Consider the following 27,523-nt stretch of genomic DNA (forward strand, 5'->3'; position numbering starts at 1 on the left):
TTGTCCTCGACTATCTCCCAGAGTTTGCTCAAACGCATGTCCATTGAGTTGGTGTTGCTATCTGACCATCTCACCCTCTGCCACCCCCTTCTCCTTTTGCCTTCAGTCTTACCCAGCATCAGGGTCTTTCTCAGTGAGCCAGCTCTTCGTATCAGGTGGCCAGAGTATTACTTCAGGGTATTACCCAGCCGTTGTTATTTGGCAGCCAAGTCGTGTCTGACTCTCTGCGACCCCATGGACTGCAGCACACCAGGCTCCCCGTCCATCCCTATCACCCGGAGCTTGCTCAAACTCGTGTCCATTGAGTCAGTGGTACCATCCAACCATCTCATTCTCTGTTGCTGCTTTGTCCTCCTGCCTTCAATCTTTCCCAGCACCATGGTCTTTTCCAGTGGCTCTTTGCATCAGGTGGCCAAAGTATTGGAGCTTCAGCCTCAGCATCAGTCCTTCCAGTGAATTTTCAGGGTTGATTTCCCTTAGGTTTGACTGGTTTGATCTCCTCGCTATCCAAAGGACTCTCAAGAGTCTTCTCTAGCACTGCAGTTCAAAAGCAGTGATTGTTTGGCGCCCAGCCTTCTTCATGGTCCAACTCTCACATCCATACATGACTGCTGGAAAAACCATAGATTTGACTAGATGGACCTTTGTTGGTAAAGTGATGTCTCTAAGAACAAAATAATGCCTCTTGGAACAACGCAGATGGACCTAGAGATCGTCATACTGAAAAATCAGTAGAAAGACACATATATGATGTTGCTTATATGTGGAATCTAAAAAATTGGTGCAAATGAACTTCTTTACAGAACAGAAATAGAGTCACAGATGCAGAAAACAAACTTATGGTTACCAGAGAGGGAAGTGTATGTGTAAAACAGATAACTAATCAGGACCTACTGCGTAGCACAGGGAACTCTACTCAGTGCTCTGTGGTGACCTGTGTGAGGAAAGAATCTGAAAAAAAGCGAGTATATGTATATAACTGATTCCCAGGTGGCTCAGTTGGTAAAGAATCCGCCTGCCAGTGCAGGAGATGTGAGTTCCATCCCTGTGTTGGGAAGATCCCCTAGAGAAGGAAATGGCAAGTCACTCCAGTATTCTAGCCTGGGAAATCCCATGGACAGAGGAGCCTGGTGGGCTACCGTCCACGGGGTCACAAGAGTTGGAGACGGCTTAGCGACGACTGAACCACAAAAGCAGCATAACTGATTCACTTTGCTGCACAGCAGAGGCTAACAGAATGTTGCGGATCAACTATACTCTAATGAAAACTAAGGAAAAATGTTTAGAACGTTTTCATCCTGTCAGTGAGAAAGCCTCTGGGTCTCACCCCTCCCATCGCCGCACCAGGCCGCAGGCGTCCGCTCATTCACTCTCTGTCTGCAGGTCTGCTTTCTGTCGCTGTAGAGTTGCCTGTTCTGCACTTGCGCATGAGTGGAGTCACATCGTGTGGTTTTGTCTGTTGGGCTGCTTTCACCGAGCAGAATGTTTCCACCCAAGTTGTAGCACGTAGGACTTGGTTCCTTCTTATGTCTGAATGACCTTCCATCGTACAGGAGATCTCGCCCTGGGCCCATTCACCAGCTCATGGGCACTTGGGTGGTTTCCCCCGGGCTCTTGGGAACAGTGCGCTACATTTCCTTGTGCCTCTCTGGTTCATCCTCCATTACTGTTAGCGTCTTGAAACTGGATCGAGACCACAGTGCTCCTTGTGGAAGCCCTTCTGGTGGTTTCCCGCTGCTCTGTGGGGGGCTGGCCCTGCGCCCCTGCTCAGCCGCCACGCTGGGACCCTCACCTGCTCTGCGCCCCCCACAGTGCTGCTCCTGGGCTGCTCTGCAGCAGGGGGCCTCGGGTACCACGAGCATCTTCTGCTCTGGAGACCACCGGCCATTACCGTCTTCATCTTTTCATGGAAGTGCACTGTCCCTGCTAGACCGGAAGCTCCCTGAGGGGTGGGGGCCGTGCTCTCCGCCCCTCCCCCAGGTTCTGAGAGCAGTGCCTTGTGGTGCTGGATGCGTGTTGGTGGAACGGGCAGTTGACTAAGAAGATGGGTGTGCGGGTTGGCGGGACCAGCAACCAGCCCCAGAGGAGTCCCAGGAGTTGTCCTCTGTAGGCGTGCAGTAAACAGATTTTTAAAATCCTGCATTTGGAATGAGCAGCACAGAAGTAAGACTAGCAGCTCCTCTGGTCTCGGAAACCTCACAAGAGAGTGATGTATAGATGACCATGTGTCAAGGGAATTCCAGAAAATTCTGTGAAAACCATGCTGTGCAGGCCCCTGGAGATGAGAGACAGCTTCCTAGGGGAGAAGGGGCTTCCAGGAAGCCTGGGGTCATGTTCGGGAGGAGCTGGTGTCCCAGCTGAGGGCTAATGGCCCAAGGAGACCTGCAGGTGTTGGCGAGTTTCCAGCAGTTGAAGCATGGAAGAGAGAGAGACAGGCAGACAGCAGAGAGGGCAGGCTGGGGCTGGAGCCAGGAAGACACTGAACGCCACCGAGCAAAGCTCCTGGGTTGTGTGCCAGGTCTGGGAGATAACCTGGGCTTTAGGGCAGCTTAGGAGGAGGGGGAGGGAGAAAGTGTGTTAGTCGCTGAGTTGTGTCCGACTCTTTGCGACCCTATGAACTATAGCCCCCTGGGCTCCTCGGTCCATGGGATTCTCCAGGCAAGAATACTGGAGTGGGTTGCCGATCACTTCTCCAGGGGATCTTCCTGATCGAACCCAGGTCTCTTGCATTGTGGGCAGATACTTTACCATCTGAGCCACGAGGGAGGTTGGGAGGAGGGTGAAGGAGGGCTGAACTCACTCCCTGTGTGGCCCGGCCGGCCGAACGAGCTCCCTGGTGTCTGTCACGTGTGTGGGAGGTTCTTGCAGGGACAGTGACACCCATGTGTGATGTGGAGAGGAGGCTGTTGGACTTGGGTGACCGGCACATGACAGGCTTAAAGGCAGGGGGCAGTGTGCTGACCCTTCTCCTCCTGCCTTCCGCAGAGCTCCTTACAGCTGAGAAATGAGTGGGGGACGTTTCTAGAAGCTTCTAGAAGGTGACTTGGGGCAACTCTGCTCAGTTGGTTTAAGGAAGAAAAGTGTGTATGTGTGTACATAACACATGGTTGCACTTTTATTACTGATCTTATTTAGACTATAAATTGTATAATAAGGAATAGTGTAGTTGACCCTTGAACAACAAGGGGGTCAGAGGTGATGACCCTCCATGCAGACACTGTGCATATAGTCAGTCCTCCACATAAGACAGGGACTCGGTATCCTTGGGTTCAACTAGCTGTGGATCATGTGGGACTGCAGTATTTACTAGTGAAAAAGGTATGTGTGCAAGTGGACCTGTGCGGTTCAAACCCGCATTGTTCAGGGGTCATATTGATCTGTGCCGGTAAATGTGCACGGTGTCTATGCAGTGTATATAAAATCAGTTGATCATTTGTCCAGGATTATATTACAAACATGAAAGGAAGGATTTGTTGAAGAAAAATAATTTACCTTTCTCCCGCTAAAGTAGAATCTTACTGAGGGAGGCAGCAGTTAATATTCTTCCTATCATTTCTATAACATTAGGAGTTCAGGGAGAGTTCTGTTTTTCACAAAGTTTTTAGTGTAAAAGCAACCCCTCCTTGTTGGGGGGAAACTTTGCAGCACAGGTGTGAGGCTCGTAGACCGTGACCCCTCTTCTGCCCGCTCCGGGCACGTGGACCAGAGCAGCACGGGCTCCGGGGTGTTCGTAGGCTGCAGTCTGTGCCCACGCAGCGTGTGTAACACGGAGAAACATGCTTCGTGGGCATGCTCCTGAGCATGCTACGCTTGCTTGTTACCCTTGACATTGTGTGCTGGGCACCTCTTGGAAACAGCTCGGTTTAATTCCACAAGCATTTCACAAGCCCCTGCCTGGTGGGGGTGCGGGGGTGATGTTGTTAGTAACAGCGACATCTCATGGTGTGAGGCTTCACCCTTCCAAACTTGTTTCACTGGGTCTCTGCTCCCACCAGTTTCACAGGTAGTTGGGGAGACAGATGTAACCCCCGTGACCTGTCCCATGAGCTCTCTGCACAGGAGAGCCTTCGCAGCGGGCTCAGCCAGTGGCGATGTGCTGTGATGAGGTGCCCGGGGTCGCCCTGAGAAGGTGACGTCCGAGTCTGCGAGAAGCAAGAGTCCGATCGCACACCCAGCACCCGGCTGTGGCCCGCACCCGTGTTCTCCAGTGAGCCTGTTCCGACACCTCTTTGATACATACGATGTGATGTCGGGGTCATCTCATGACTTGGCTCAGGCTGGGTAGGTGGGTTTTCCCTGCGGCACAGGTCAGAGAAGGGCAGCTCCCCAAGGTCAGATGGCTGGGGGCCCCAAGAGGGTGCCCTCTGTTTCAGCCCCTGCCCCGCCTCTAGTTGGCCCCCTGCCTCTGGAGTAGAACACGGCGTGGCCGGGAGAGCAGGGCTGGAGGTGACACCAGAGTTCCTCTCCCAGCCCCCTGCCTCCGGCGGAGTAGCTTCCAGCAGGTCCTCGTGCGTCCTCTGTGAAGCGGGTGCAGTGGTTGAAGCTGCCTCGCCGGGTTGTTGAGTCCAGATCATAGATGAGCAAGTGTATCTAAACCACCAAGCAGAGTGAAGGGGTTGATTGGAAGAGACATGTGTTGGCTGCGGTGGCGCTAGTGGTAAAGAACCCACCTGCTGATGCAGGAGGCGTAAGAGACGTGGGTCCGGAAGATCCCCTGGAGAAGGAAATGACAACCCGCTCCAGTATTCTTGCCAGGAGACCTGGGTTTGATCTCCGGGTTGGGAAGATCTCCTGGAGGAGGGCATGGCAACCCACTCCAGTAGTCTTGCCTGGAGAATCGCATGGACAGAGGAGCCTGGGGGGCTACAGTCCAAGGGGTTGCAGAGAGTTGGAAATGACTGAAATGACTCAGGACGAGTTGGCGGCCTTGGTGGCCCCAGGACACACCTGCCACACCCTACCCTGTGCCTGCGGGGCTGGAGCCTTCACTCTGTTGCTGGTCCTCCTTCGGGGCGTTGCTGCTCACCACTCCTCGTGGAGGTGGACGATGGCGGTGCCTCTTCTCTCGCAGTCCAGGGAGTCGACTTTGATGCGTGAGCCTCTTAAAACACCTGCTGTCGAAACGGTACCATTGATTTCAATTAACTTGGAATTTTTTTCACCGTGATGACTCTGATAATAACTTTGGTAATCCCACGATGCCTCATTAGAGCTGCTGGCTACGATGATCAGCTCTGTGGTTTAGCAAGTGTTTTTCTCCAGCGCCTCTGTCTTTCCAGGACCAAATCGCGGGCTCGCTGCAGGTTTTCACCCCACTCATGTGAGTGATGCTGAACGTGGCCGCCGCCTGGTCTGCCCGTTAAAACCCATCACAGGGCCGCGCTCATGGTGGGGGCCCTTCCACAGGGGCAGCGTCTCAGGTCACACATGGGGAGTTTGAGGGTTGTGTGTTGACTTGTGCTCTGAGACCCTTGCCCCGGACATGGGAGGAATTTGGGGAAACAGGCAGCTTTCTGGGGAGGAGGGCAGCTACTGTTCACCTCCGCTACCCTGTTTGGAATTTATAGCTTTTAAGGAAATAGGACCCTGGATTTGGTTTTCCTTGCAGTCTCTGAGTCTCTTTCATCCCACTAAGGAGGCTTTGTTTGTTTGTTGTTTTTGCCACCCGGTGGCCTGCGGGATCTTAGTTCTCTAACCAGGGATCGAACCTGTGCCCCCTGCAGTGGAAGCGCGGAATCTTAAGCCCTGGACTGCCAGGGAAGTCCTCACAAGGCTTTCAGCTTTGTCTCCGAGAGGCGTGTAAGAAACGGGTTGAACGCAGGCTCTACAACGGGCAGGCTGGAGTTGTAAACCCAGCTCCGCGCTTCGAGGGCTGTAAAATGAAATAACAGCAGCTCAGCGTGGGAGGCAGCCGCGTGCTGGCGTGTGGGGAGTGCTCTGGAAGCCCGGACGCAGCACCCGCCAGGATTAAATGGCACGAGACGTCAAGCTGTGGCCGTGGCGAGTCTTCAACAACTGGGACCTGGGTGTCACAGGTCACAGCTTTCCCATCTGATGCTGACCCTGGGCAAAGCCCTGCCAGTGGCCTCCATTGACCAACTGGGTCCCTATTCGCCCCGCCCTTTAGGGGGTCCTGCCTTTTTGTTTGGGAGGTGGCGGAAGCCCAGAGAGGTTGAGTGGCCAGTCGAGGTCACACAGCTGGCAAGTGGAGGACCAAGGGTCAGCTCGGCGTCACCGTGGCCTCACAGTCTTAGCCCCTATGCTGGACAGCCCTTCTGGCTCTGCATACGAAGAGTTTGAAGTCATGCCATGCCTGGGCGCAGGTCCCGGTAAAAGAAAACGGAGTTAGGACGTCAGAGGGAACCGCCCGCAAGTTCTCAGCCATTGGTGATGACGAGTGGGAGCTTCACGCTGCGGTGGAAGGTCGTGGAACGTTGGAGGGGCCGGGCACCTGGGTGGGGAGCCTGGGGCAGGCTGGCTGCAGAGAGGGGTCTCTGCAGTGGAGAAGCTGAGTCCATGGCGGGAGGTTTGGACTTGACCCCGAAGCGAATTCACCTGCAGCCTTGCCCTCTCATCCTGCTGTGGCCTGAGCCCCTCCCTGCTTGGCTGCTTCAGTTTTTCTTCTTAATATTATTGCTGTTGTTTGTTAAGGGGGAGGCATCTTCTCGTTTTGAAATGGCCTCTGTTCTCCAAGGGAACGAACATGCTTCCTTGAGTTGGGTAGCCCCCACCCTTTGGGTTCATTACTTATTGTTTCCCGAGTGTTGCAGTTTCCTGAGTGTGGTGAGAAATTGCTGATGCGGCTTCCTTCCCCTGATGACCTCTGAGTGCCACCAGCGGGCGTCCCTGAGGTCTCAGATGGGCTGCATTTGCTTTTAGTTTTTTTTTTTTTTTTTGCTTGGCATCTGTGTTGGTCTTGTTAAAGCGCAGCAGAAAGAAGTATATCCACGGGGGATATTTTTCTTTTTTTTGTTCAGGGTTGAGTGGTCATCAGCCCCCAGTAGCCTAGGAAGAGCCGGTTGTCTGGGTTCTTGGTTTAAAATGGAGGTGATGCTGCTTCCCGGGCAGGGCTGTTCTGAGGGTCGTGAGGGCACGTGTCTTGCGTGCTGGGTGCGATTCCCGCCTGTAGTGGGACAGCTGTTAGAGGGAGATGTTATCAACAGGATATTAACAGTCATATGAGAAGCAGGAATCTGGTGGTGTCCCCGAGACGATACTGCCTGGGTAAGTAGCCGGGCACCTGTGGCTTTTTGTGGGCACAGAAGCCCCGAGTTGCGCTTTGTCTCCGTGGACAAAGCTGGGATTTGTGTGTGTCCACAGCTGGGATTGGGCCCGAAACTTGGGATTTGGTAGAGATTGAGGGCATGAGTCCCCCAGACGTGGTCTGATGGCGTAAAGCGTAGGGTAGGCGAGACCATGAGGCCTTTGCAGGGTGCCTCCCCAAGCCCCCTTCTCCCAGCTGAAACTTCAGCCCTGAGTCAGGCGGGTGATGGCACTCGGGGGCCCCAGGGTGCCCCGTCTTCCTGACCGCAGCGCAGCCCCACGGGAAGCCCACTGTTGTTAAGCCATTGAATTCTGTTTGCTGCTGTTTCAGAGGTGGCTTGCCCACACGAGCGGCTGCTGGGTGAGACGTTCCGGGGTCCCACACATGATGTCCTTGTGCCAACAGCAGGGCTGAGGGGAGCTCGGAACTGTTTGTTTTATGGCACGTATTTATTCCATCAGATTGACCTTTGATCTGTAGGTGGAGGTAAATTGCAGAAAGGTCCGTGCCTGCATGTGACTCCGCTCTTGGAAGTAAAGAAGCATTCACAGACAGAAAAGCTTCTGTCAGGGTTTGCCAAGTCACCCTCCAACATAGAAAAGGTGATAAAAGACAGTAATTCGGAGAGGAGGGTGTACCTCAGTCTTCAGGGGAAATGATGGCTGCCTTTCGATCTCTTGGGTGGAGGCCTCAGAAAGTTTCTTGAAATGGCAGATGTGGAGTGTCTCTTGGGGCCTCCCTGGGGGCTGCATACCTGCAGGCTGTCCGTGGGGGATGCCATCATCAACTTGGGGAGAAGCTTTTTGCCCCAGGAAAGAAAACAAGGCAGGGATGGGGGGGAGCGGGGAGAGGAAGGGAGGGCGCTGTGTTTCCCTTTGATGTCACTCAGGCGGAAAGCCAATCTGCACATGTAAATGAACTTGAAAATGCAATTAAAAATATATACATATTAGAGACTGTGATCCAGAATTTAATGTGAGATGCAGGTTACCCAGTGACAAGCTGCCTTCCCTGCAATCAGTGGTACCAACTCTCCCCTGTGATGAATGCGTCTTGGAGTGATAAATGCACCCAGATGAACGTGGGATTATTCCTTAAGCTAGTTTGACAGCCTTCACCGAGCCCTATCTGCTTATATCACCCAACCTCCTTCTCCCAGCTGTCACTGTGAAGGGGACACAGGCTCAGGAAGGTCCTTCCCTGGGCTTGTTCTGCATGGACAGGAGATTGGGCAGAACAGTTGCTCGTGTTGCTGTGGACAGAGGTCAGGGGGGCCCTGGACATTGTTACAGCCGCAGGCGCTGGGCGGCGGGCACTTTGCAGGGAGCCCCTGCCTGGGGCTAAGAGTAGGAGCTGGACCTGGGGGCCAGGCAGGTGTGGCGTCTGGGGCTGGAAGGGAACAGCGGGGCAGAGCCCTGCGTCTCGGGCTCTTGGGCGTTTTCTCCCGGGGCGTGCCCAGTGGCATGTGCAGAAGAGAACGCTCAGATGGTGAGGGCGGCAGCCTCCGCTGAGGGCCGAGTGTGACAATTTGGCACATGCCACGGGGCACCCGCTCCGTGCTGGGTGCTGGGGACATGGCGGTGGACAGAGGTGTGCTCACAGTCCTAGAAGGGAGACAGATAACAGGCAGGAAACACCATAGGTGAGTCCCAGGGTCGGGGGAAGGTGATGGGCGCTCCGGCAGAGGGGGTGGGCAGAGGGAGGGGGTCGAGAGGGCCCTCAGGCGTGGCTCAAGGCCTACAGAAGAAGCTGGAGGGTGGACCCTCGTGATTCTCTGCAGGAAGAGTGTCCCAGGCAAAGGGAACAGCCTCTGCAAAGGCCTTGAGACGGGTTGTGCCGGGCATTTCTAGTCGAGGCTAGTGTGGCCAGGCGAATCAGTGACAGCTAAGCAAGGAGGTCCCGGAGTAGATGGAACAGGGTGGGGACCGACCTCTCCAGACTGCTTGCCCCTGCCTTTAAACCACTGACTGGTCGCCATGAAGAACAAAAAATGGTTCTTTCTTTTTTTTTTTTTTTTAATATTTGTTTGTTCGGTTGCCTCAGGTCTTAGTTGCAACATGTGGGATCTAGTTCCCTGACTAGGAATTGAACCTGTGCCCCCTGTACTGGGGCAGTGGAGTCTTAGCCACTGGACCACCGTAGAAGTCCCAAAGCTGCCCTTTCAAGGGACAGAATGTAGAGTAGAACCTGGAAGGTACCTTCAGAAGGCGGATTTCAGCTCCCAGCCTAGAGAATTCTCTTCCTGAGGGCTCTGCCTGGGGATTGAATTGTTTGTTCTGAGACCTTTGACCACCCATCCAGCACCTCATAGTAAAGAGGGGGCACCAGCTGCGGCTGGATGGGAGACCGGGCTGGTGCTGAGGTTCTGTGCTTCAGAAACGCCCAGGCTCATCTGGAGTTCTGTCCTGGCCCAGTCACCACCTGAGGTGCCCTGACTCTTGCAGGACCGAAGACCCTGACCCTGCGGGTGCGCCGGTGAGCGCCCTGGGCCCAGGGACAGCCAGGCCCAGCAGCATCCCTGTCAAGTGGCATGGGCCCCAAGCAGCCTGCCTTTTACATTTTTTTTTTCAAGAGAGGCAGCTGCTGCTGCTAAGTCGCTTCAGTCATGTGCGACTCTGTGTGACCCCATGGATGGCAGCCCACCAGGCTCCTCTATCCCTGGGATTCTCCAGGCAAGAATACTGGAGTGGGTTGCCATTTCCTTCTCCAATGCATGCATGCATACTAAGTCGCTTCAGTTGTGTGCGACTCTGTACAACCCCATGGACAGCAGCCCCGAAGGCTCCCCTGTCCACGGGATTCTCCAGGCAGGAATACTGGAGTGGGTTGCCATTTCCTTCTCCCCAAGAGAGGCAGAAACCCATGTAAGAAGAAATCTGCAGTTTAGATGTGGGCGGAACATTCAGGCTTTTTCTAAATGCGCTGGCCTGAAGGACACTCCCACAGGCTGGACCAAACCCACCTCTTCTGATCGCCCTTCTGCGGCCCCTCCCCAGGCCCTGGACACCTGGCTCCTCCCTCATCGTCCAGGCCCAGCCTAAGCAGGCACTTGTCCTGACCTCCCAGCGGGATCTGGTGTCTGTCCGCCAGCTTCATCAGGCTGGGGCGTGACCTAGTCATTTCCTGCGTGATGCTGACGTTCAGAGCTCCGGGGTGAGTCTCGATGGTGAGCCCTGAGGTCCAGCGAGCCTGCCGCCCTGGAGCCCCCCGCCCTGAGCCGCCTGCTCCCCCCGACACCCCCACCCTGGAGCCCCCAGCGCTGTTAGAACAGAACAGTTGGTAGTGGTGCTGGAGGGCCGTTGAGCTTCCTTAAGAGTCGTCACTCCTCATTTAGATAAAGAAGTGGCCCTCAAATCTATTTCTATAAATAAAAACAGCCCCGCCCCCCTGCCCCTGCCCACACCCCCCTACCTCCACCCCCACCCCCAACCCCGGCTTCCCAAGCCCTGGCCGAAGCCCCGTGGCTTGTTGAAGTTAGTTTATTAATGAGTCTGCTGAGTGGGCCTGAATGGAGGCCGCACTCTCATATTGCGGATCTAATAATAAACACGAGGGACGGTACCAAATAAGCAGCATTTAAAGGGAGAAGAGTCTGGCAGCTCGGTTTAAAGTGTCCTTTAATGAACTTCTTTGGCACTTGTATCTTAGCAACACATTTTATTACATCCTGGTGCAGCTGGACTCGGGCACAGTAATTTATCCACCCCCAGCTCTCCCCCACCCCCCACTCTGACTTTCTTTGGCGACTGGAGGGAGGAATGTGCTGACCCGATTTTCCAAGGCTGTGTTCGCATCTCTTCTGCTTTGTTTAGTTGATGTAAACGGCAAACGGGGTGCCCGGCGCACGGCTCGGTGCTGGCCGGCAGGAGGGGGACGGTGGCCCCGGCCTGGAAGGTGGGCGGCTGCCCAGCTTGATTGGGTGCTGCAGGCTGCCCTGGGGATGGGCTGAAGCTCTCCCTGGCACGCCCTGGGCTTGGGTATTTTTATCTGGACTTCTTTCCTGTAATGACACTAATTTGGCTACGGCGGAAGTGGGGACGTTTACAGATCTTTCCTTGTAATCAGCAGGCCTGTGAGTAGAGGTAGGAGGTGTTCTAGATGCGGGTGGAGGAGGCTGGCAAGGAGCAGAAGCAGGGCCAGGGAAGGGACCTTCCAGCCTGGCTGCTCCTGAGCCTGGGGACCTCGGCTGGCTACTTCCCTTCCCGAGTGTTAACTCTTGTGTCTGCTGGGTGAGGCTCCTGCATCCGCTGTAACAGAGCGCCCTATGGCAGGAGGGTCAAATGTACTCCCTCACGATGTGGAGGCCAGAAGTCTGAAATCAAGGCACCAGCATGGCTGTGCTCCCTCCAGAGTCCAGAGGAGGGTCCTTCCTGCCCCTTCTGGCTTCTGGGGGCTCCAGGTGTGCCTGGGCTCGAGACGGCTTCCCTCTGGTCTCTGCCTCTGTCTCCACATGGCTGAGTTCTCTTTGAGTCTGTGTCCTCCCTTCTTATAAGGGGGCTTCCTTTGTGGCTCAGTTGGTAAAGAATCCACCTGCAATGTGGGAGACCTGGGTTCTATCCCTGGGTTGGGAAGATCCCCTGGAGAAGGAAAAGACTCCACACTCCAGTATTCTGGCCCGGAGAATTCCATGGACTATGTAGTCCATGGGGTCTCAAAGAGTCAGACACGACTGAGCGACTTTCACTTTCTTTCGAGGAGCCCACTCATTACATTTTGGGTCCCTCCATCCAGTATGATCTCAACTAATTATATGTGCAAAGACCTGATTCCCAAAGGTCACATTCTGCGGTTCTGGGTGGACATTAACCCACTGTGTCTACCAGTGGGAGCTAGTCACGCCTTCCTTGGATTATGGGTGGGGGTCCCACTGCCCATTTCCCTCCCCTCCCGCTGGCCCCCCTGCCCAGCTCGCGGAGTCCGGTTCAGGCCCTGGCTCATTCACATCACTCTGCTCCCATCACCACCGTCCTCCTGAGCCTCTGCTCTGACTCGGCAGGCAGGGCAGTGCCGTCCTGACCTGTTGTGCCAGGCAGCTCTGTCCAAACTCTTGCAGAATCCTCCCCTGGCTTGGGTGCTTCCTTCCTAAGACAGCAGAGGGGGTGGGGCTGGAGGGAGTTACATGGAGCTGAATTTTGGCTTAACCTCTAGCACTTTCTAAGGATCAGGAAAGAGTGTGTGGAGAGAGCCCACTGCCCCAGGAGGTGACAAGCTCCCGTTGGGAGTGAGGGATGCTGGGGTGTTTGCACGTGGGGGGTTTCACCAGGCCAAGTGGAGTCCCCTCTGCCCAGGAGTCAGCCTCTCCCACTCGGCCCAGCAGTCTATCCTGTGACCCGACCACGGCTCCCTCTTTTAGGTTGCTCACTGACACGTTTACCAAGGGCATTTTGGAAGGCAGGCCCCGAAGGAGGTGAAGCTCAGGGTTCTGGCAGCTCCTTCCCACCCACCCCCTGGCCAGCTCAGAAAAACGCATGGGGCTGCTGTCCCATGTCCCCAGATGAGCCCTCCTGCAGTGTGCAAGCGCAGAGGCCAGCAGAGCCAAGAGGCAAGCTGCAGGAGGGGCCAAATGGGGCCCAGCTGAGGTGGGGGGAGGGGATGGGGGAGGGGAGGAGGGGGAGGGGATGGAGGTGGAGGAGGTCAGGGAGGTAGTGGAGGTGGGGAGATGGGGGAGTTGACAGAGGTGATGGAGGCGGGAGAAGTCATGGAGGTGGAGGATGGGGGGCGGTGACGGAGCTGGGGAAGGTGGTGGAGGTGGAGGAGGTCAGGGAGGTTGTGGAGGTCGTGGAGGTGGTGAGCGGCGGCACAGAGCCGCTGGCCAGAGCACGGCCGCGGGACAGCCCTCTCCTCTCCGGGAAGGTCGTTCATTCTCACTTCACGTCCTCGGTGCCCAGAGGTGAAAGGCACCAGCGTTGCCGCCTGAATCGTGCCCCGACTGCGGTAAAGCCCGGCTGCCTTGCTCTGGACAGTGGCCGAGGCTGTCCCCGGCCTGCGGGGGCAGGTCCCCTGTGGCCGCCCGGCCTGGATGTAGGCGGGGAGCCTCTGTTGGCCTCACCGTTGACTGTTGCTGCTTCCATTCGGGGGCACGCAGAGCTCATCTTGGAGGAACAGTTAGAGGACTTTTGCTTGTTCTTTTCTTAACAGCATAGATTTGTTAAGTAACACTGAATTTTCTGTTGTGGTAAAGTGCATATTACATAAAATGTATCCATCTCAGTCATTTTTAAGTGGGCGATTCAGTGGCATTCAGTACGTTCCCCATGTGGTACCACCATCACCCTCTTCTCCAGAACTGAAACTCTGTCCCTACTGAACAAACAGTAACTCCTGGTTTCCCTCCCCCAGCCCCTGCCAACCACCACTCTACTTTCTGTCTCTGGGACCGATGACCCTCGGTCCCTCATCTGAGTGGGATCATACATGCTTGTCTTTTTGTACCTGACTTACTTCACTGAGCAGCGTCCTTAAGGCTCATCCATGTTGCAGCCTGTGCTGGGGCTCCGTTCCTTTCCGTGGCTGGATAACATTCCGACCCGTGAATACGCCACCTCCTGCCTATCCGTCCACCCTTTGATCAACAGTGCAGTCATTTCCGCCTTTCGGCTCCCGTGAATAAAGCTGCTGTGGACGTGGGGTGACAGGTGTCTGTTCGGGTCTTTGTTTTCACTTACTTTGAACACACATCCAGAAGTGGGATTGCTGGGTGGGACGTTTGTTGTACACCCTAGACAGGCCTGTGGCAGAGACAAGCCTTGGGGTTTCGCAGGGCATCCCCGAGTGGAGACAGTCTAGGGTTAGCCCCTCCGTCAGACTGACGTCCTGTGACCCTGGGATCCCTAGTGTTGACACCATCACCTTCCAGGGAGCTTGTATCCCTGGCTTCCTGGCTCCTGATGGATCTCTGCCCCATGGGCGTGGGCGTGAGTGGGCGTGGGTGTGGGTCACGTGGATGCAGCAGAAGCATCCACCAAGCCTGTTGGCTGCTTCATGTACAGCTCTACAAAGGGGCGGGCACAGCTGCAAGACTCTCCTAGAGTTTGGTGTTGACACTAAAAACACGGCCATTAACAACGTAAGCTGCTTATGGTAGTTTGTCTGGACCTTGTAGTCTTACAGTGTGTGGTTTACTTTCCCTTTTGTCTCTTATGATGATCAGTCAGTGCAGATGCGGCACCGATTCCCCGAGTCCTTTCACTCACTAACACTCATGTTACACGGTGGCATTTTTGCGTGTCTGCTGTTGCCACATACGTTAACCCACTGGAAGGTCACGTTTCACGGGTGAAAAAGCCGTGCCATGGGCCCCACGGAGGAGAACCCAGAGACAGGAGGTCCTGTGGGCTTGGGAGGCCGCTTCTTGGAGTCATTGTCACCACCCCCCACCACGTCCGAGTCTTCCTCATCCCCTGACCCAAAGGGTTCAAGGATGTCTGTTGAAAGGCTCCCCCCATCTGCTAATCAGGCAGCTCTGTGAGTAGTTCCTCGGGCTAGGTTCCCGTTCTTTGCTGGTCTGGGTTGGCCCTGGGGTGAGGTCCGCATTGCCAGCATCAACCCAGGCTCCTCCCGAGGTGCAAGGAAGAGTAGTAATCCGCAGACTGTTCTCGGTGAGACTTCTTCTCCTGGCATTGGTATTAATATTTCTTAAACTTTTGTTGTTTGGGCTCTCACAGACGACAAAATGACATAAGGAGTAGTGGACAAAAATGTGCAGTTGGCTGGGATTATTTTGAAGATTTCGGAGGACTCTGCCAGTGTTCCGTTTGTTTTTCTTTCTTTTTTTTTTTGTGCAGATAACTGCAGTCCTGTTTTCTACAGTAACTCTGACTCTGAAAATTTCTTTGTGGTTTCAGCTCTCAGATCCCTTCTCTAACTCTTGTTCATCCTGATCTTGAGCAAGTTACTGATGATCCTTCAGCTTCCTTTTCACTCACCTGAGAAGTGGAGGTAATCTGAACACTTGCTTGTAGAACTTGAAGGATGAGGCCGAGTGAAGGGTGGGAGGTGCTTAGCACAGAGCTTGGTGCATGGTGGGGGCTCCAGAGAGGCGAGTTCTCCCGCTGTGTCTTTAGGCCAGACCATTATCCTCCACTGTGAAGCTTCCAAGACACCCATCTCTCTGGGTGCTCCTGGCCTCAGCTCTCATCCCCACCCCCAGCTCCCTACCATCATCTCGCCCGTTTCACCTACTAAATATTTCCCTCACTTTTCTCCACCTCTGCACCTCTGGTTCACTGGTCAGCAGCCTCCTAACTGCCTCTAGGGTCTGTCTTCCATACCATCACTAAGGCTGTCTTTTTAAAGTAGAGCCCTTGCGTGATGTTTCTGTGCTTAAAAACCATCTCCCGGTCCCCACTGCCCACGGCAAGAACTTCACGTCTGCCTCAGCCTCTTGCCCCAGTGAGTTGAGTCAGAGAACCTGCTGTGCTGAAGCTGGGGCCAGGCCTGGAGCCCCAGCCTACGGTCCGCCCTCTGGCCCAACTCCAGGACCACTGGCAGGTGGGAGACACGCTGGGCACCAGGGAACACGGTCTGTAAGTCAGTGCCTTAAGGAAGAAGATTCAGAAATTCTTTGTAGTCAGTAGACTGGACCTTTCATTTTCTGGGTTCAGATCACTTCTTTAACCTCATCTCTTGACACAAAGCTGTTGACTGTTTCCCAGACATACCAAATGCCCGTGGGTCACCGGTCTTAGCCTACAGCATTGCTCCTGCCTGGACTGACCCTTTTCTCTTGAACAAGACACTGCTCATGCCCCAAAGCCCGGGGCAGATCCTTACCCTCCAGAAAGACACCTCTGGCTTCATTTAGGTTGGAGGTAATGATGGTCACAGTGGTGATGGTGGTGGTGGTGGTGGTGATGGTGATGGGGAAGAAAGGGTGACAAGGACAGAGACGATGGTGAGGATGGGGATGAAGGTGAGGATGGGGATGAAGGTGAGGGTGGTGAGGATGGGGATGAAGGTGAGGGTGGGGATGAAGGTGAGGGTGGTGAGGATGGGGATGAAGGTGAGGATGGGGATGAAGGTGAGGGTGGTGAGGATGAGGATGAAGGTGAGGATGGGGATGAAGGTGAGGGTGGTGAGGATGGGGATGAAGGTGAGGGTGGGGATGAAGGTGACGAAGTGAGGATGGGGATAAGGGTGATGTCAAAGATGGTGAAGTTGGTGATGACGGTGATAAAGTGGATGGTGAGGATGCTAATGTAATGATGCTAGTGGTGGTAAAGGTTGTGGTGGTTATGGTGATAATAATGGTAATAATGGTTGTAATGATGACATCAGAGAAGGCAATGGCACCCCACTCCAGTACTCTTGCCTGGAAAATCCCATGGACAGAGGAGCCTGGTGGGCTGTAGTAAGAGTCGGACACGACTGAGCGACTTCACTTTCACTTTTCACTTTCATGCTCTGGAAAAGGAAATGGCAGCCCACTCCAGTGTTCTTGCCTGGAGAATCCCAGGGATGGTGGAGCCTGGTGGGCTGTCGTCTATGGGGTCGCACAGAGTCTGGACACGACTGAAGCGACTTAGCAATGATGACATCAGTGATGATCATGGTTTTCACCATCAGCCACTTCCTGTGGCAGGTCTGAGTGTTTCCAGTTTAACTTACCATCACAACACGTCTCTATGAGGAAATGTCGTGCCCACTACACCCTGGAGGAGCAGAGACGTGTATCAGGGGCCAGTGCTGCTCAGTCGAGTCTGTGTCTCACACACAGGCTCACAGCAGTGACGTTTGAATTACTAGATAGTGGATGAGCCTTAGAAACTGTAAATGTGATGAACGTGCTCTTGCTGCTATATCCTAAAGACAAGAGGACAAGATGCTTGTGTAAAGAGGAAGCAGAAAGCTTTAAAAGTCTAGAAGTTCCTGAAGTTGGCATCCAAAGAGCAGAGCGCCTTGTGTCCCAGTTGGGAACCCGTCCAGAGTTGATAACAAGATGGCACAAAATGCTACTGACACTACTTTTAAAGCCTGTGAGGCTTAGATACCACGTTTCAGAACAAGCATGTCTTTGCAGGCAGTTATTTGTGTGACATCTGATGTCACTCTGTAGGTCTGGGCTTCCCGGGTCAGCTCTTGAAAGCTGTCTGCTCCTCTTACGTTCTGTTGGCCTCCAGCGGGTACCACTGATACTTGGGAGGGAAATCACAGGTGCCGGAAGTGGTACATGCCTTTTCTTGGAATTTAAAACTTTAAATGAAAAACGACAAGATAAGTAATCCTGCCACCTTAAAAATGTACTTGATAAATTGTGGAGCGAGTTTTAATACAGATAAGTGTGTGTGTGAAGTATTTCCACAGGTGTAATGACCACGTAACATATGTTTTTTTAAACTCTCGGGTGGCCCTTCCTCTCCACTAGTAATTCCAGACTTTGCAAAGACTCAGGCCCTGCTTGAGCCTTCAGTCGGGGTCCTCAGAGGCTGCCCCCTGACCGTCTGCATCTGCATCTCCCAGGAGCTCGTTTGCCAGCAGGAACCTGGCGTCACCCCGCACTTGTGGAAGCAGGAGCTCCACCACTGGCCCAAGGCACGCTCCCCACAGGATTCTGGGGCCCCTGGACTTCGAGAACCAGGGCTCTGGGTGAGGGTCACCCTTTCCCTGGCCGCCTGACCAAGCGGAAAGGTATGGACGGCATGCTTCTTCAGCCCTTAGTGAGTCTTTTCTTCTTGTGGTGGTGGGGATGCTGGTGGTGATGGTGGAGATAATGGTGGTGGTCGTGGTGGTGATGGTGGTGATGGTGGTGACAGTGGTTTTGTGATGCTGGTGGTGATGGTTGTCAGCCCTTGCTAACCTCAGGGAAAGATTAAGGATATTGGAGCCTGGAGGGAGAGACCCGGCCCCAGTTACTCATCTCACACACTTGGGTAAGACACGGAAACTTCCTGAACCTCATTTTCCCTGCCTGCAAAGTGGAAGCAGCAAATACCTTTACTAGCTATAAAGCCTCTGCAAATATCAGCGGTTTTATTATTTAAACTCCGAAGACGACTCTGGATTCTAGTCCTGTGACCTCTATGTCCAGGTGGAAGGAGGGCTAACAGTTGGTGAATAGTCTGGTGTCAGGCTGTTTTCACCTATATTTGATGTATTGAGACATTTCTGTTCATCTGCATTGATCCTTTCAGGATGAATTTTAACGCATATTTCTTTTAAAACTAAAAAAAAAAAAGATCCCAGAAAGGGCAGAAGATAATCTCAGAGTCCTCGTCACCGGCCCTGTGGCCCGGGTCCCTGGTCCCCTGTCCCGGCTCTTCCGGGCTTGCCGCTGGTGTCCAGGGTCGCCGAGCTCCCCGGGCTGAGTGGCCTGGGTGGCTGCACCTGCCCAAGAATCACCAGCCAAAGCCACGGAGTAGAGGAGCCTGGTTCCCTTTTCCCATTTTAGGTTATTAAATGGGTTTCCTCCCACTTGGCCCCATCTGAATCGGGTTCTCTTTTGTCCCCCAGAACCTCATCTCCTGCTTCCCCTGGCTTTGATCTTGTCGTTGCAGTTGTGGTGTCTGCCGTTGGCGGCTCCTCCCTCACCCCAGGTGCCTCCTTCCTGCCACCGAGCCTGCTGCTCCTGTAGTACATACTCACCCCTAATGAGCTACTTAAAAAAATCAGCATTGATTTCTAGATAAAAATCACAATTAATTTTAAATGCCCTCTGTAAACCTTGTTACAAATAATTGCCAGAGACACATAAAGTCTGAAATTAATTAAAATCGACAGCCTCACCGGATGCAGGATGTGCTTCTCATTGTTTTACTTACGTGTCTGAGCCCGTGTGTGGATATCGCTCGGGCCGAAGCTGTGGCTCGGAGATTCCAGGTGGGAGAGGAAGGGGGTTGCTGGAGGACGCTGTGCAGGAGCTGGGAGAACGTGGGTTGGAGCTGCCCTGACCTGGCTGGCAGCCCTGCCTCCAACCTTTCGGTTGTTGGATGACCTTCCGAGCCTCAGGCTCCTCGTGTGTGAAATGGGTTTAGTAACAGTGTGCCTCAATAACCTCAGATATGCAGATGACACTGCCCTGATGGCAGAAAGCGAAGAGGAACTAAAGAGCCTCTTGATGAAAGCGAAAGAGGAGAGTGAAAAAGCTGGCTTAAAACTCAACATTCAGAAAACTAGGATCATGGCATCTAGTCCCATTGCTTCATGGCAAATAGATGGGGAAACAGTGGAAACAATGGCTGACTTTTTTTGGGGGGGCTCTAAAATTACTGTAGATGGTGACTGCAGCCATGAAATTAAAAGACGCTTGCTCTTTGGAAGAAAAGTTATGACCAACCTAGACAGCGTATTAAAAAGCAGAGACATTAATTTATCAATAAAGGTCTGTCTAGTCAAGGCTATGGTTTTTCCAGTTGTCATGTATGGATGTGAGAATTGGACTATAAACAAAGCTGAGTGCTGAAGAATTGATGCTTTTGAACTGTGGTGTTGGAGAAGACTCTTGAGAGTCCCTTGGACTGCAAGGAGGTCCAACCAGTCTATCCTAAAGGAGATCAGTCCTGGGTGTTCATTGGAAGGACTGATGCGAAAGCTGAAACTCCAATACTTTGGCCACCTGATGCGAAGAGCTGACTCATTGGAAAAAACCCTGATGCTGGGAGGGATTGGGGGCAGGAGGAGAAGGGGACAACAGAGGATGAGATGGTTGGTTGGATGGCATCACCGACTCAATGGACATAAGTTTGAGTAAACTCTGGGGGTTGGTGATGGACAGGGAGGCCTGGCGTGCTGCAGTCCATGGGGTCGCAGAGAGTTGGATACGACTGAGCAACTGGACTGAACTGAACTGAACAGTGTGCATGTGTGTGCACTCATTCAGATCTGACTCTTTGTGACCCTATGGACTGTAGCCCACCAGGCTCCTCTGTCCATGGAGTTTTCCAGGCAAGAATACTGGAGTGGGTTGCCCTTTCCTTCTCCAGGGGATCTTCCTGACCCAGGGATCGAACCCACCTCTCTTGTGTCTCCCACATTAGCAGGCGGGTTCTCTACTGGCGGAGCCACCGGGAAAGCCTTATTAACAACAGCCACCTCCCAGACTCGCTGGTCGTGATGGTGCGGATATGCTGGCTTGGAGTCTATACTCAGGGTTTATTATTACTCCCTCGTCTTCCCCCTCGATCCCCCTTCCACACACCAGCCTTGCCAGAGTTGCTTCATTCATTCCCTCCCCACCTTGCTGCTGCCACCAGATAAATAGAAGCAGACAGGAAGGAGAGAGGGCAGGGATGCCAGGCAGTTGCTGTCTTCTGGGCAAAAGCACTGGCCTGGGGGTAGGGAGGCATCTTGGTCCAGTCCTGCAGACCCGGATGAGGGTCGCCTCCACCTCCCCTCTCCCCTGCCTCTGTGCTCTCGAGGCTGGCAGGGCAATCAGGGTCGGTGTTTGCCGAGGTGAAGGGGGCTGGCAGAGCTTGCGATCGCCTGCCCTCCTGGAGCAAGCCCCTCTCTCAGCACTGGGGCAGTGTGTAGGGTGAGGAAATTCTTCTGCATGATTGCTATAGTAACTGGACGCATTTATAAGTTGCGTTCATGGTCAACCTTTTGTCAGTTTCCATTCCAGAATTCTCAGACTGACTCCAGCGTGTCCTTGAGGGGAGCGCTCTGTGGCCTTCACATTTCCTCGTGGCTGCCCGTGTGGCTCTTGTTTAGGCTCCTCCCCGGCCCTCTTCCTGGAGGAGCACAGGCCCAGGACTGACTCTTAGGTCGTGCTTTTCACTGGCCACGTGTGGCTCGGCGGGTGCTTAGCATCCTCTGAGCCTCAGTCGCCTCGAGGAGAGTGGCACCTCTCTGCTTGTGAGGCCGTGTGTTGAGTGTTTGGGAGTGTTTCCTGAAATGTGAGATGCTGGGGAAACAGACCCGCAGCACAGAGCCCCTGCCGTTGACAAACTCGCAGGCAGGCCTGGTGGCAGATGAGGGCACCCCAACTTGGTGAGTGGAAGTAGGGGGGCTTAGACACCTGAGGGGGTCCTGAGTAGGAGCCACCAGTCCAGCCAGGGGTGGCAGGAGACTGCATCCCCGCGAGGGAGGAGGTGGCACAGGAACAGACCGTGCCGCTCCAGAGGGACATTTTCTCTCCTCCCCCTCTTCCCTCTCTCCCTGCCTACTTCCCGCCTTGTCTTCCAAGTCCCCAGGTATGCCTTCCCTTGTCTCCCTCTCTCTTTGGAAGCTCTAGACAGTAAAGGCTGGCTCCACTTCCAATTCCTTCTGTGCCTGTGGTCCCAGAGAGAAATAAATGACCCCCCACCCCCGCCATGTCTCTGCAGGAAGTGGCTACAGAGAGGAGAGAACAAAGCTTTGGAGTTATTTATTTCTTGCTTTGCAGAAATGTTTATTGGCAAGTAGCGTGGCAAGGTGGAATGGTTTGATTTGATTAGCAAGTCTAAATGTATTAGCAGCGAGACAGAAACGATATTACAATTAGTGGTAATTAGCTGTGCTGATGACTCTGGGTGGCAGTGCCGGGTGACAGATGTTGCTTCCTGGTCCCGGGTTAGACAGAGAGGGCACTTTTACCCTTGTGAAGAGACTCAGCTCCAGGGCGGAGGTGGGGCAGGGGGGCAGTGGTGCCTGAGACCTCAGCCCTATTGTCAGCAAGTCTTGAGTAATAGCTGATCAGTCGGATCACAGAGACGTGTGTGTGGGTCCTGCTGGTACTGTGTAAAGGGACTGTGATGTTGGGGGCCAGTGGGCTTGACTTGCGGGGAGCCCGAGCCCTTCCCAGCCTGCCCTGAGTCGGCACCACTGATGACGGCAGCAGTGGCTGGCTTTGTACACCTGCATCTCTCTACAGGTCCTTGATTTAGCACAGCCCTTCCCAACCCTGTTCACTGAGGTTTTCATGTGGCCTCGCTCCCCACGACCAGTGCCCAGCCAGGGCTGCAGCGAGGACCCCGGGGGTACTTTGGTAATGAGTGGTGCACACCGATAGTGCCTTAAGGAGTTGGCATAGACTCAGGAGACACTCGAAACCACGTGACCACGCTTTTGCAAGTTAGTTGACTTGAGCGTGTGTTGTCAGTGACTTTGAACAAGGTTGGAGGATGGAATGGAAATGACTGACACTCCCCGTCCTCCAGGAGTTTCCGGACTTCGATGGGGACACCAGACAAGCATCCATCCTGCAGACGTAGCCAAGGGCATCACGGTGAACGATGAGAATGTTTCAGAACTGGAGGGAGGTGGTGGTTGCCCAGCTCTGTGAACGGACTAAATACCACTGAACTGTTCGCTTTAAAATGGTTATTTTTATGTTCTATCAATTTCACCTCAATTTTTTAAAAAGCAAAATTCTAAGAGAGAATTTGGAAACCCAGACACTGTAAACTGGGAGCATCTCAGAGAGTTTAGTGAAATAAGTTTATCTGTAGTGAGACAAAGTTTCTGAAAACTCAGATCTGGTAAACAGAGATGATCCTGGATGCTGAGTCTGCCTCTGAGGCTGGAAAGAGCCGGAATGGTGAGGAGGGGAGAGGCGTGTCTGTGATGCCTGGGGTGAGGTGAAGACCCAGGCTCAAGGGTGCAGGGCAGCCCTTGGGGGACGGTGAAGAAGAGGTGGAGAGAAAGTGGGCAGAGGTGAGACCAGGCTTCCTGTCTGCCTCTGGCTGCTCTCCAGGGACTGCAGAACGGGGCAGTGTGTGCCATCTGTATGTCCGGCGGGGGAGGCTGCCCTGATGCCCCCAGGCTACCCAGGCATGTTGGAGGCCATGGCAGCCTCTTGAGTGGGGCCCCCTCTCCCTTTCATCACAGGTGGACTTGGCCTCAGCAGCAGCACCCACTCAGAGAGGCAGCCCCCAGACCGCAGCTCCTCCTTGTCCCCCGTGGCCCACAGGCCATCAGTGACAACATGAATTAAGGAATGCGCATGCTCAGTCGTGTCAGACTCTTTGTGACCCCATGGATTGTAGCGGGCTCCGCCAGGCTCCTCTGTCCGTGGGATTCTCCAGGCAAGAATACATTTGTACTTGAGGTCGCGTTTGTACTTGAGTCCAGAAAGGAAGTTTCAGAAAAATGCTTTGGTATGAGTCCATTTATAGAAAGTACAAAACGTTCAAAACAGTATATGTATGTTTAAATAAATGTATTTGTTCAACTCTAAAGAAAAGTCAGGGAAGGATAAATACGAAATAGTAGTTACTCAGATATGAGAGGAAGTAGGGAAGGCAGGCAGGAGTATTTCAAAACTGGTGTTCCTTTTCTTAAGCTGGGATGTTTACAGATGATATTGTTGTTCTTTAAATGCCACACATTTTATTATTTCTAATATCTCTTCAGTGCTTAATAAAAACACACGTGTTCTAAACATGTACTGCCGTATGGGGCGTCCTACCTCAAACCCACTGTGAGATTTTGAGCTTAGGCAAACGGGTCAGGGCTGTCCGTGGCCATAAAACCTTGGGCAACAGGGCAGCTCCTGGTTACTAGAGGAAAAACATTGTGTAACTCTGGAAATAGGACAGAATGGTCAAAAGTGTACGAAGCCAGCTGTGGGGTGTCTGCCCTGTGGTGGTACATAAATCATAAATTTGCTTTTTTCCCTAAAGTAACATGAAGTCCACAATTTAGATCTTTAACCAACAGGAATTCTGGAAATGACGCAAAACTGATTAGCGCCCCCTCCTGGGCAAGGTGAGAAGGAACCTTTGCAAGCCCGGTAGGAGGGCGGCCGTGCCTGCGACGGTTCAGCACCGCGGACAGCGCTCGCGCGGCCGCTTTCGGAGGGGCCCCTTTGCCCTGGGGGAGGACGACTGGAGCCTAGAGACCCGGGTTGGAATCCTGCCTCTTGGAATTCTTAGCTGTGTGGGCTCGGGCATATTCTCAGGGCTCTGGATCCTCAGTTCCCTCCTGTCTTCCTGGTAGGGGGCTATGAGCAGGGGGGCTACTGCCGTGGTCCCCAGCACGTGCTCTGGGGGTGGTCAAGGGGGCTGGGGTGGGCAGGTCAGAGTGGGAGAGGCCAGATCGTCCTGCTTGTGGGTTTCATGTCACATGGGGGAGCGGATGCTATGAGTGGTGACCGGTGTCACCAGGCCTGTCACAGACTTCCTAGGTTGCTGGGACAGCGGGCCGGGCAAACAGGAACCCCAGTATGGCCCGTCCGTCACCTGCACTTCCTGCTCAGGACCAGCTTCAGGGTGGCCAGAGGAGGGCAAGGCCAAGCAGGTGGCAGCATCACCTGAGGCTTGTCCCAGGTGTGGGGCAGGTACGGGGAGCAGAGGTGTCTCAGCCAGGAGCTCGGACCCTGGACCCTCAGACTCTGGAGAGGGTGGCTTGGTGCACGTGGTGATGGTGGCAGCGGCTTCTGAAAAGCTCTATTTTTTCTTAGTGATGCGAGGAAGCAAGCTCTCCGTCCCGTGTGGCTGGGAGGAGGCCTGAGGACAGAGGTGAGCGTGGGGAGTCATCCGTGCAGGAGAGGATTCTCTCAGTGTTAAATTCTGGGGTGTTTGGGACTTCCTTGGCAGTCTAGTGGTTAAAACTCTGCGCTTCCACTGCAGGGGGTGCGGGTTCGATCCCTGGTCGGGGGATCCTGCATGCTGTGTGGTGCGGTCAAAAAGTTAAAATAAATTCTGGGGCATTTGCTTCTAGTCACAGGCAGACCCGTTTGTTAACATATGTTTCTTTTTTGTTTGTTTAGCGGTTGGGTACTGGGAGTGTTATATGATCTAAACTCTCGATAACAAGGAACACATACCATTAATTGAAACAGATGGGTTGGCATCTATGTCTCCATATCCACCCTGGCCTTATTAAGTCTCAGTCACATTCACACTGGGCAGCTCTGTTTCGCACCGTGAGCCCAGCGTGGGTGGAAGGATTCCCGCTGTTTGAAGAACTAGCCTTCTTTCTCCTTGATTTCTAGCCTGATGTGACATACACTGGAGTCAAAGCTGGGGAGGTGGTGACAAGGGCTGGAAGTGACCAGCTGTGGGGACAGTGCATTTGGCGACAAAGCTCAACCTTAGTCCAGGGCTGCGGGGGTCCGTCCTGCATGGCACCAGCACATCTGGGTGTGTGGGTTGTGTCTGTGAGAGTGTAAGCATGGGTCACATCAGGGCATGTTCATGAGACTCCGTGTCCTTACACACATGCGTGTTTACACCATCACACGCCAACACTGGGGGGCCAAGGATGGAACTGATGTTTCACGCCTGTCTGCCCTCACACCTGCTGTGACCCCAACCCAGTGCTTCCTGTGCTTCCGGGCAAGAAGGGGTCAACTTAGGCCAGGGCTCCAGGGACACAACTCCTCCTGCCAAGCCATAGCCTTGGATGGTTGATCAGCATCCGAAACATACGCACCTGGTGTTGTTTCTGCTCATTCTGTCTGTGTCGTCCTTTCCTTCCTCCTCCAACATTCCTGCTAATCCTTTAAAAACTGACTTTGGCACCTCCTCTGAGAAGGCTTCCCTGACTTCACCATGCTGGGCTAGATCTTCCCCAGCTGGTTGCATGGCTCTCGGAGCAGGGGCCACACCTTCCTCCCATGGTGCTCCATCCGTCTCAAGATGTCTTGCCAAAGCTGGGAACACAGTAGGTGCTTGCTATATGTTGTATTTCAAGATAGTTACTTCTTCCCTCCCCTCACCAGGCATGAGAGGATTTTTCTTCAGGTTTACTGTGAGAACCTGATGAGATTCCTGGAGGTAGAACCCCCAAATATGGGGCCTCCCTTTTTAGACTGGCCCCTAGGAGTTTCTCACTCTCAAGTTCTTCTCCACTGAGACTCCAGCAATTTGTTGAAGTTACCATTTAAGCATTCCTGCCAGTGACCAGTTGCCCAGCTATGGTCCTGGTAAGCCATGATTCTCTGGAGCTACCTGTATGTCTGTCCAGGCAGCCTCCTCTCCTGCCTCTGTTCCCTGCCCCCTATCCTTTGACTTGTCAGGGCCCAGCCTCTCCTGGGGCCCCAGTTGTCTGGCAGCAAAGACACCATCACTGCTGAGAAAGGAGCTTCCTTTCTTTTGGAGCAAACAAACACCCACACAGCTCTGGTGTGCACTGATGGAGAGGGAGAGGGCTGGGATCATGTTAGTCCCGGGGGTCAGCTCCACCAGGGCCGGGCACCAAGGAAGTGCTCCTTCAGTGTTTGTTGACTGGCTGACTGAAGGCTTGCACAGGCCAGCTCTGCACCGACTCACTTGAGCAGTCCTGAGCTGAGCCATGTGGAGGAGTTTGGGTTCAACCAGGTGGGCCTAAGAGCCCCCAGCTGTTTCCTCCCTCCCCTCGGAAAGTCAGCTCAGCCAGGACTAGGTCCCACACTTCTTTGGCTTTTCAAGGTTCCCCCCACTTAACAAAATGATGAAATGCATAATAGACCAAGATACGCCCACATCCAGAACTCATTATACATTTCCCCAAAGTTAAAAAAAAAAAAGAGAGAGGGGGGAAAAAAAAAGAGTTCTCCTTAATCACCTTTTCATATTTTCATTAACAGCATCAAAGCGATTAGGTCTGGAAAAAGCAATCTGAATCATAGTCATCTTGGAAGAAGTTGATGAAGAATGCAGAGGCATTTGAATTTCAAAGCCCAGCCTTTCTCTCTCATTAATGTTTTCTGCTCTGAGGGCTCCTGTAAGACCCCACTGCCTGCCCCAGTCCTTCAGGGAGTTGGAGAACGTGAATGACATGGCATCAGGGCTCCAAAGCGGTCGCTGCCACAGGGTAGGAGCCCCCTTCGCGAGCCTACTGGACCTTCCCCCTCACCCCCCCCCACCGCCCCCTCACCTGGCAATGCTTAGCGTTGCAGATTCTGTGTGTCAGCAGCTGTGGGGCGCCTGTCCAGAGCCCAGGTGGGGTGCAAGGCGTGTAGGATGGAGCACCTCTTAGGGAGCCCTCGATCCAGCCAGGGAGACAGACCCAGCCCCTGTGTGGGAAGGGTGAGTGCAGATGCAAGGGACAGTGCCCCAGGGAACAGAGTGTCTACTGGGCATATGGTGGCAGAGGGGGGGGTTCCTCAAGACAGAGACACAGGCGGGCCTGTGTTCTCCAGCAATGGGGGAGCAGACTCCCCAAAGACACTGAGTGTCTGGAGGTGATCAGGGCTATATTGGATCCTGGAGGCCCCCAGGGGTTCCGGGGGGCAGTGGTGCACACAGTGGACACGCTGCCCAGGGCGGCTCACCCCTTCTTTCCATCCTCCTGACTCCGGAGGATCTGCCTTGGGCGCAGGGTACCTCGGGCACACTGCCTCCAGCGCCGCCCCAGGCCAGGCCAGCCCTCACTGGCCCCTGCAAGAGGCTGAAAACCTGAAACCAGCGCGGTGCAGGGAGG

The 27,523-nt window shown here is 53.9% G+C and overlaps 1 protein-coding gene across 1 annotated transcript in view; it reads left to right on the forward strand.

Annotated features, from left to right (window-relative positions):
- The window catches only part of PHF21B (PHD finger protein 21B), an 86,244-nt gene that overhangs the window by 6,115 nt on the left and 52,606 nt on the right, over nt 1-27,523 (forward strand). The window lies entirely within an intron of this gene.

The sequence above is a fragment of the Bos mutus genome, chromosome 5 (assembly GCF_027580195.1).
Source record: "Bos mutus isolate GX-2022 chromosome 5, NWIPB_WYAK_1.1, whole genome shotgun sequence".
Taxonomy (NCBI): Eukaryota; Metazoa; Chordata; class Mammalia; order Artiodactyla; family Bovidae; genus Bos; species Bos mutus.